General features: G+C 41.8%; 1 long non-coding RNA gene across 1 annotated transcript in view; it reads right to left on the reverse strand.

Moving 5' to 3' along the window:
- Positions 1–629: 629 nt before the first annotated feature.
- LOC114594199 (uncharacterized) overlaps positions 630–10,847 on the reverse strand; it is a 43,659-nt gene continuing 33,441 nt past the window's right edge. The window contains exons 3-4 of the long non-coding RNA XR_013392231.1: positions 9,807–9,898; positions 630–2,088 (exon numbers count right to left, since the gene is read on the reverse strand). This is a non-coding gene — a long non-coding RNA (uncharacterized LOC114594199). The remainder of the gene's footprint in view (positions 2,089–9,806; positions 9,899–10,847) is intronic.

Below are 10,847 nucleotides of genomic sequence, written 5' to 3' on the forward strand. Positions count from 1 at the left end.
TTAAAAATATTTTGCCAAGCGTGTAAAGCTGAATACACACAAGTTAAATGTGTGTAAGTTGTGGGCTTACTGTACTCCAGGTAGGCCTGTGCAGGGGAGCAGGGGCAGCCAAGTACACTTGCCCCTTGGAGGGCTAAGCCAGCTTGGGGGTGCTGCCAGGACTGGCTTCTTCTTCTTCTTCTTTTCCTTTTTCTTCTCCTTCTCCTTCTCCTTCTCCTCCTTCTTCATCTCCTTCTTCATCTTTTTAGTTTATAATTTTATTCTAGCAAGACTCCTACCATGCTTCAGAGAATCAAGAAGAAAATATCACAAGTAGCAGCAGCCTATCAGGAGCTGGTTTTGTTGCCCAAGCAGTACTGAAAAATGGAGAGGAGAGGTGTAAAGCAATTGGCAAATCCCAGTATATGGTTGCTGAGCTGTGTTCAGGTTGGCCGAGTAGAGCAGTCTTAAGGGGGGATTGTGGGTTTGTTGTTGTTATTTTTACTATGTTGTTTGTGGTTTTTAAATTGTAGTGTACCACCCTGAGATGTGCGAATAAAGGATGCTATACAAATTTAGTAAATAATAGCAATAATTGCATGTGAAGACCCCCCAAAACCACCCCCAAATGAAGACATAAAAGACACAGATTTTAGTTTAAGGTTTTTGGCATTAAATTTTGTCCACAACTTTATTGATTACAGCATGTGAGTGGTTGCTTAGGCATTGGTTCCAGACTACCTGAACCTGCACAGTGACAGGAACAGGACTGACACTGGGCATCACCATATGTCAGTAAGGGAAAGCAACCTAGGGGAGCGAGAAATGGCTTTGATCTCACAGTTCATCCCAGATGCTCCCAGGGGCTCTGGCGTGGCCCTAGACCCTTGACAGGGTTCGGACAAAAGCAAGGTGAGCCCCTGGATTCCTTTAACGGAATTCCCTAGCAGCAACAATGGAGGGGCAGGCACAGCCAACTACGTCCCCTCCCCAAAACACTGAACCAAATGCCTAATTGCCAACCTTACAAAGTTGTGATGATTTGCTACACGGTAGGCAAAAACCAAGTGCCACCAACCAATGAGTCAAATGGCAAAATTCCTACTGGGCCCCTGCTCCAAAACAGACGACTCCTAGACAGGCATAGCAAGTCCATAAGAACAACCCTAAATATAGGGAGAGGAGGGTGGGTGATCTGCTGCATGTTGCAAGAAAGTGAAACTCTCCAGTGACATGCAGCAGCTTAAGTAGCCCCTCAGCAGCCAATAGCCAACCCAACTGACCAAATTTCTGCCCCAGCAACAGGGGGTCAACCAATGGTGTGTTGTGGCCATCCAAACGGTCCCGCCCCACAACAGGGAGGCAGTTTAGGTGACCTCACCGCAACACGTGCCCTCCATGATGGAGGATCCGACTAATAAAGTTGTGGAGGTCCCAGTTATAAAGAGAATGACTATGAATTCATTGAACACATTTTATGAATGTGGTTTATACTTAATGACAAAAGGATACCCAAATATATTTCTTCCAGTTTCCACAACTCACCCAAACTTGCAAGCTACAGTGGTACCTTGTTTTCAGAACAGCTTAGTTTATGAACAACTTGGATTAAGAACGCTGCAAACCCGGAAGTAAGTGTTTTGGTTTGTGAACTTTGCCTTGGAAGCAGAACATGTTCTGCTTCCTGTCGAGTGTGTTCGATTTGTAAATTGAGTCCCCCACTGCTATGGGAAAGCATGCCTTGGTTTAAGAATGCTTTGGTTTAAGAACGGACTTCCGGAACAGATTAAGTTTGTAAACCAAGGTACCACTGCATTGGTAATAATATTACAGTTGGATTTGCTTTATTTACTTGGCTTAACATTTATACATGAATAGCACAGTTTATGAAAAAAAATGCCACAAAAAATACCAAGCTCCAGCATGCCTTTTTCCACAGTGCTTCCTGTTACTCCTCAAGGTCTAGATGTGTAGGTAGAGAGTAACCTTCCTGCCCATTGTTCTGCACAAAGATGATAGTCAATGACTAGGCACAGTCCATGGCCTAATACTCGGTTGTAATGGGTCTTATCTAGAAGAGGATTCCAGCAGATGGGCGACAAAGGACAACTAGGGAAACAAAAATAAATGTAGTTTAGAAAAAGAACATCCAGTGGTTTGGCAACCCATCAACTCCATTTTAATCCCTTTAGCTTTGTGTTCATCACAGAGGCTGTAAAAGGTAGCATACAGTGAATAAAAAGAATTGCAGAAGAGTCAGCAAGAACGTTTTCAGATGGGACTTTTAAAGGTCACTAAAACATAAGGGTTTTAAAAGTCTTCTAGCAAGTCATGGAAACTAGAGCTTCAGTTTCCTGTTAACATTTTTGGCAGTCCTGAAAAATGCCTCCCTTCTAAAATGCTCTTAAAAAATAAATAAATCCCCTCATTTTTAAAACTAAAACTAAATGGCAGTAAATTGTAATACAAGCTTATAATTGTTTGTGTTAATCCATAACATAAGTGAGATACAGAGGTTAAAAAACATACTGTACAGAGTAAATGCCATATGCTTTATACAAGGGAGGAGGGAAACTGAAGAGAAGTAGTGAACATTTGCCGTCATCTATTACCCATCTCCCAGCAAGTTATATGGTTGCACTTTGTTATTCCAATCCATAATAAACAATGACAATCTATCAATAAAGCTCTTACTCCCTTGCCAACCTTCTCTGTTTTTGATCCTGTCCGTCAGCTTCAGCATGTATCCCATATCCCATTCAACCATCTTCTTGTGTCAGAGATTCTTTCTGTTCCCACTTTTGGCAGACTGCCATCCTGACAGCCGTAAATACATAAGTAAGCATTTCTCTATTCACCCTGTTTACTTCATTTTCTGTGTTACCAAACAAAATGATTAATGGGGCCTGCTTTGTTACAACCTGTCATTTCCTTGGTGTTCACCAACACTAACTCCCAGAACAACTTAGTACACATACACCAAACGTGATATTTTCACTCCTGTTGTCCCACATCTCCAAGATTTGTCATCTGCTCTGGGATATATGTGAATCGATCCTTTGATATGTTTCTGTACACCTTTTCCTCGCCCTGACTTCCTCTCGCTCTCACTTTTCTAACACTTCTGAATACGAAAGCATCCGTGTAAGCAGATGCTTTCATCTGCCACGGCTGCAACAAAACATGTCTTTCCCTTATAGGTAGGGTTGCCATATTTCAATCTGTGAAAAATCTAGGCAGTTGTTGAGCTTCTTTTAGTTTTGCCCAAAGTTGTTGAGCTCTTTGGGCAAAATCGCCCCCCAAAATTCGCCACTTTTGAGCTACTTTTATGGAAAAACTGCAAAAACGGCACTGCCGACATAGGCTGTCCGGATTTCCCCAGACATTTCCCCGATTTCTGCCCAGACACTGCTCCCAACTGCTGTATTCCAAATATGCCCGGGGAAATCCGGATGTATGGCAACCCTATGTACAGGTCTCTATAGCCACAGCAGGCACCCTTAACTCTCCACCGCCCAAAGATGCATGAAACATTGTTTCAAGACAGATGCCTACCACTCAGAAGGAAGGCTCATTGAATTCAGTTGGGTTTATTCCCAAGTAAGTATGATTAGGATTGCAGCCTTGTTATCCTGGTTTCACAGTTAACTGTAAACTTAATCCTGTCTTGGTTTCCTAACTCAGGTATCTGAGAAGGACAATTTAGCATCCTGTTGATGTTGATTGCATACATTCCTGCGGGCATATTAAACATTTACAGGCACTCTCCTTCAATTAGTTCCTTCAATTAGTGTAACACAGTTAAGTCCTTTCTGCAATGCAACATTTTATTCCATAATTTTTTTTTTTTTAAAGGAAATGGTGGTGTTTGCATCTGCTGAAACATAACGCTCAAGTTAATGTATGCTTAGTTTGATCACACGGGGTTCCATATTGTTCAGTGCTCTCTGAACTTTGAGCCACCCACCTTGAATGCGCAAGCCAGCACAAAGGCAACACCCAGGTGAAACAATTAAAAGGTGATTATTTGCACAACGTGTGAGTGGTTTTTTGAGGGGAGGAGAATCTGCTCTTCTCTTATTGGTTATTTCTACCTACAAATTTAAACTAGAGATCACTACATGGACAGCTAATATTTCTTTTCCTGTTTTCATATTTGCTTTCTTCCCTCACTCTACATAAGTGGAGATATTTAGAAAAGGAAAGCCCTTTCATCCACGTTTCCACCTCACAAACAGACATTTGGAAGCCTGCAAGGAGGAGGAGGGAAGTTTGAGGCAGTTTCTGCCTACTTCAAAGTTAACCGAGTTATTGAATTCTTGGCCTGGGGCCACCTTTGCAAAGCTGAGAAATGGTTGTGGGCACCATGCACAACGCACACCACAATCTATTTTACTGGCTGCAATATAATGTTTCTTGAAAGTTTAATATCAGTGGTGAATGGTGAGGATAGGAGCCCTGTGGAAAACAGGGCAGCCCTCTGTGGGTGCATTTGTGCCCACAGATCCCAGGTTGGTGCCCCCTGCATTAACCATTAGGTTGCTATCATGGCACAACTATGGCAAAAGAAGCTTGACTGATGGGTTCCCCCCCCCCCTCAACCAAAACAGTCAAAATCTTGAACTACACGTTTCAGGCATTTTCATAAATTTGCATGGGTGGGTTTATTTTCTCTAAGAATCAAAATGGAATTTTTAAATGCACAAATAAGGCTGCACTGTATTAATAAGGTAAACACTTCTCTGACTTAAGGATAGCTTTAAGGATAGTGTGTGTACAGCTTGTTGTATTTTTGAGGTAGTGCACAGCATTTGCCCAGCTATCCTGCTATCTGTTCTCCTTTGCCTCATTATGCGTTTCCTCATTAGTTCGTTCCTTGCCATTGTTGCTCAGCAATTCTTTACAGTAGGTGGTCATTGCTTTTATTTTATTTGTCCTTCTGCTTTGTTTCTCTTGGGAAAGGCTCCAGGTGTTCTGTCTATCATGTTCATCCTTGCTCTGTCTGGAACACCACATCCAGGACTGACAGCCTGGTTAAAGAGGAGCTCAAAATGAGGAGAATCTCCTTAATTGCCTGTATTTTGGCTTTCAAAAACAGCTTTCACACCTAAAGCTGGACTGGCTCACATCTGGGGCTGTCAGGTTTTTGGCTTGCAAATGAAGAAATCAGCTGCACCCGCTTCCCTCAGGGTTATCTGGGGGAAAGCTAAATTTGATGCATAAAGTGAAAACACACAGCCTAATTTCCATAGAGAATACAAACAACATATTTCCTTAATATGAACTCATATGAATTATTTTGAGTTATTGGTGCCCTCCCCCACCATCCACTTTTAAGAACAAATAAACAAAAAAATCTGGAGGTGTGCCTAAGTGGAGGCCATTTTGGTCTGAGAATAATGTTGAAATCTCAGTTATTCTGTCCCTCAGTGGGTGTTTACTGAATGTTATTCATTTATTTAAGGGTGCAAGTCTATGGTCCTTAGAAAGTTACCAGGATACAGGTCTATTACTATTACGATGATCAACATCACCATACTCATAATAACCATCATACCAGCAAAGTAGATCTACTAGAGCACAGCTGTGCAACAGAACCTCCTTTCCCTCTCCTCTCATGCCCCCTGCACCCTACTATGGGTTCCTCGACCCCCTGGAGCAGATTTGGGGAGCGTGCCTGGGTAGAGAAGAGGGAGGGAAAATTCCATGATGCAAGCAGGCATTCTTGCACTAGTAGATCTACTTTGTGGGGTCCCATCTATTGTTGTTATTTATTATTACAGTGGTACCTCAGGTTACATACGCTTCAGGTTACATACGCTTCAGGTTACAGACTCCGCTAACCCAGAAATAGTACCTTGGGTTAAGAACTTTGCTTCAGGATGAGAACAGAAATCACATGGTGGCAGCAGGAGGACCCATTAGCTAAAGTGGTACCTCAGGCTAAGAACAGTTTCAGGTTAAGAATGGACCTCCATAATGAATTAAGTATTTAACCTGAGGTACCACTGTACTATAATAGGTTTCTAAGCTACTGCAGCGGTCTTCCCTTGACTGGCAGGGGAAACCTCTGCCACTATAGATGCTTCACCAACAGTGCCCCATGGGTGGTAAGGGCAAAAGTGTAAGGGTGTTCTGGGGGCATGTCAGAGAGAGACTGAGAGGGACCTTTAGATCCACCCATTCCAAAGTTCCCTAATTTCTCAGAAATGCACATCCAGTGCAATGGGGAAAACTCTGCCGGACCTTGAGCTGGCATAGTTATTTCTGCTATAATTTGAAAAGAAACAAATGGGTAATTTAAAAAGGTGGCAAGAGGTTGAAAGCTGCCCCTCCATCTTCCACCTTGGTTGGTGGGAGCCCAGCAGGGCTTAGGAAAGAGTGGTCCTACTGCCACCAAGTCTTTCTCTGTCTCATACGCCCCTCCCTAGGATTGCTCTGTTAAAACCCTTTAGAAACATGATTCTGTTCTAAAGGTCAAGATGGCTTATAAAGGGTGTGTGAATCAATACAACAATTAAAATCACATTACAATAAAACAACCATCGAACCAAATAGAACCTTTTGGGCTTACAAGCCCAGATCAGTCCTATCTCAATACTTGCTGACACTCTTAAATAAGGTTGATGAAGTACGTAATCTCTTCAATGGTTCTTCCACAAGAGGTTTTGTCCTTCTATACGCCTAATAATGCAGACTTTAATCTTGTTTTCCAGTGGTTTACCTGGAATAGACATTGAGCTAGCTGTTGCCATTGGGGTTATACTTACTCATTCCCTGCATGGAGTGGCAGTGGAACTCTGCATGCAGCAGCTGTTCTGTTAAGTTGTGATCGTGAAAGGCAAAAGAGATCATAAATGTTTGACTAAAAGGAGCAAACCTCTGGTTGAGTGCATGGCATTTGGGACCTCCTTTTCTGCACACTGAATAATTAGTTTCGGTGCTAGGGGAGACTGTTTCTAGCTGTCAAGGAAGCAAAGTCTGGCTATCATATATAGTAAGTTTTCACAATTTATAAGGAAGTCATGGAAAGATTTGTTAGAAGTTCTGCTTTGAGGCATGATTTCCCTCTCCCATATATGGCTATCTCCAAGTTCAGTGCTAATGCCTTCCAGTGCAATCCTAGCCATGCCCACTCAGAAGTCAGTCTTATTGAATTCAATTCTCCAAGGTAAATAGGCTTACTAGCCACAATGGTCATTCTCTGCGTCCAATATCAAAGACACCATGCCTCTGAATACATGTTGTGGGGAATTTTGGTTGGGCAGAGTGCTGTTGTCCAACTTGCAAGCTACCCACAGGTATCTGGTTGGCCAGTGTGACAACAAGATGCTGGACTAGATGGGTTGTCAGTTTGATCCAGCAGGCTTATCTTATGCTATTAGACATGGGTAGCAAACTAAGGCCCGGGGGCTGGATCTGGCCCAATCGCCTTCTAAACCCAGCCCACAGATGGTCTGGGAATCAGCGTGTTTTTACATGCGTAGAATGTGTCCTTTTATTTAAAATGCATCTCTGGGTTATTTGTGGGGCATAGGAATTCGTTCATTCCCCCCCCCCAAAAAAATATATAGTCTGGCCCCCCACAAGGTCTGAGGGACCGGCCGCCTGCTGAAAAAGTTTGCTGACCCCTGCTATTAGAGTTAAGATTGCTACCTTAAGCAATTCCACACCTGTAGCAAAGAATGAGAGTCTTCTTCTTTTCTTTAATTACACATGAAGAGTCAGTTTGGAGCTAAGAAAATTGCAGCCCCCATGGCATTCGTTGCCTGAAGCACTGCTTCACCTAGCTTCATGGTTAATGCTAGACCAGGTATGGCCAAACTTGGCCCTCCAGATGTTTTGGGACTACAGTTCCCATCATCCCTGACCACTGGTCCTGTTCATAGCTGTCAACTTTTCCCTTTTCTTGCAAGGAATCCTATTTGGAATAAGAGAATTTCCCTTTTAAAAAGGGAAAAGTTGACAGCTATGGTCCTCTTAGCTAGCGATGATGGGAGCTGTAGTCCCAAAGCAGCTGGAGGGCCATGTTTGGTCATGCCTGTGCTAGACCTTTACATGTTATCTCTGCTTTCTACTTAGCAAACGATTGGAGCACGTGGAATATCTTCCCTGCAGCATAATAAACATCCAGCTAGTTTTTGAGTAGCAGATGTCAAACTACATCTCACACACATGCTTCTTGGGCTATCTTTAGCTGTCACTGGTGAAGCCAATAAGCTATATATTTGGATTCCACTTTCACCTGAAAAACAGACTATTCAAAAGTGGCTTATCCGTATCTTTATTCTTATAACTTGCCAGATGGAACAAAAAATGAAAGACTGAAATAGTACCTGTCTCTCCCTTCAATCCTGTTCACTTTCTCCCCCCCCCCCCCCCAATTTGTTTTATAACGGGAAGCCTTGCAGAGAGGAAGCCTGATAAATAGAGCCAAGGGAATGATGGCTGTTTTGCTACTATGCTGCAGTTATAGCCTTCTAAATCATAAAATGTTAACAGCAAAACTAAATTTAGACATGTTGATAGCTGAAACCATACAGCAATATGGCACATCCATTGCCTGCTATTCTTTGAGGACCCCCAAAAAACTCCCTCCTATGCCATTAATATAAACTGGTTAAATCACTTTAATACTCCAGGGGTCTCGCCCACCCCAACTCTTTGCCCAGTGACCTCCTTTCTCTATTCTCTGCCCTCCGCCTTCAATTGTCACAATGGTAAAACTAGGAGGATGAAAAACAAATCAAATAGACTGTCAATTTCCAGGGATATTCTATACATAAATCAAGTTCAATAATCTTCTCACCTGAATATTTCATCTTTAGTAAAACAACAACAATAACAACAACAACCTGGTTAAACAGGGCTGGTCTGGAGCAATTTGGGTTTTTGTCCAAAGGTTTCAGAAGAGCAGTAAGAGTCTATAAGCACTACAGTACAGCTGCACAATTTTTTTAGGCACCTTAAGACAAACAGCTTTAAAAGATTCCCTCCTCAGTACCTTGCCAGATGTGAAATTGTAACAGTGTTGTACGCAAGGGAAAATACAAGGTCTTGTATGAACCTTCAGGATTAGGAAATTATAATGTGGGAGAAGAAGAAAAGATAAATAAAGGCAGCAACCATGCACTTAGTAATATCAATATAAAAAAAGTATGCGGGACAATCCTATGCTTGTGTTTGGATGCAAGACTAAGAGTTTGATGGGCTTTACTCTAAGGTATGTATCCAGAGTATTACAGCCTGTGAACAGAATTGCAGCCACAATCTCAAACATCTGGAATACTGGAAAAATACAGATTCCTTCTCAATAGTCTGAGAACATATAAAGCAATTTATTTTTAAAAAATAAAAAATAAAATACCAACAACATGCAAAGTTTACATTTGACTACCTTGGATTTTTGACAGCATATATTTCATGCCCAAAGTAACCAAGGCCAATACCTCAGTATCCTCTCCACTAACCACTAAGAGCCTGTTTTACTTGACTATCTAAGGATGGCCTGGACTGATGTTAAGAATGTCTCAATCTGAAGCTCATAAAAGCTCATAAGAGTTCAGCCAGGGTAATCACTGAATTTTCCAGTCTCCCTCAGTTTAAGAATGCTATGCTTATAAGCAATGGCAAATCATTAAGTGAAGATCCCTCATTTATTTGATGATGCTACAGTCCCCATCTGGTGGTTTTTCTTATGCTGGGAAAAGCTATTAGATTTAGTAAATTGCAGAGTGAGCCAGGACATCTAGGTTCATTCCTGTCCCTATGTTTATAAGGACAGCCTTAATTGCTTCCTGCTTTAAAATGCTGAGAATAATACCCACCTTCTCTTGGAAAGTTCACAGAGGTATGCTATGTCCGTATAAGCTCATTCATTCTTGGGTACGGACCGTGGATGCGAAGGTGGAAAGAAGCCCTGAGTTCAAAGTAAAGATGCAGGAGAAATTCAATTTGGTTTGCATTTTAATGAGAACCTATCTAATTCACACTTCCTGAAACAATTTGCTAAAGGAAATGCAGCTGTCCTTTGAAATGCACACAACTCTGAATTTTGCCATGCAGTTCTCTATCCATAAACTGTATTAAAACATGTGCATATTTTAGTGAAAATGTATTAAATATATTAAGGAAACTTGTATGTAAAAAAACATATTATGAGAAATAAGCACTAAAATGCTGTCAAATTTTCATAAGTACTTTTAAAAAAAATGCAACCTAATGTGGAGAACCTAATTGTCACCTTGTTCTATCCCTCATTCAAAGGCCAGCCTGCTAGGGTAACTTAACTGTCCTTGAACTCCAGTTTCTTTTCTGTGAAGTGGGGCTGTCAACTTCTAGTTTGGCCATCTAACTCAGAATCCTGAAGAACACAAATGTTTTTGGGACTTATAGGCCACAATTCTGTACTCCAGTATCAAAACAACATGATCAATGGTCCCAACAGCACAGCATACTTCTAGAATGTGTCATCAGTCTATGGTAGAAGGGCTCCCATCCTAGGATTTGTGTTTGCTGAAGGGCAACTCAGTTTCCCAGCCAAATGCCCTTGTACTAATATTTGTTCAAGTACTAATATCACATCATTTAACATTTGTAAAGCACTGTCAAGTGGTCAAAGCACTGTTCATACTCATTATCTTGCAACTCTTGCATCAATCATAGAATTGTAGAGTTGGAAGAGACCACGATGATCATCTAAGTCCAACCCCCTTCAATACAGGAATATTTTGCCCAACGTGGGGCTTGAATCCACAACCTCATTTGGTGATTACTAGGGGTGCCCATTGGCTTTGTGTGTACCCCAAACAAGAAAAATAGGGGTGATTCAGGTCATGTCCTCGCAAGACACATCAACAAGGTGTCTT

Source organism: Podarcis muralis, chromosome 3 (assembly GCF_964188315.1).
Source record: "Podarcis muralis chromosome 3, rPodMur119.hap1.1, whole genome shotgun sequence".
Lineage (NCBI taxonomy): Eukaryota > Metazoa > Chordata > Lepidosauria > Squamata > Lacertidae > Podarcis > Podarcis muralis.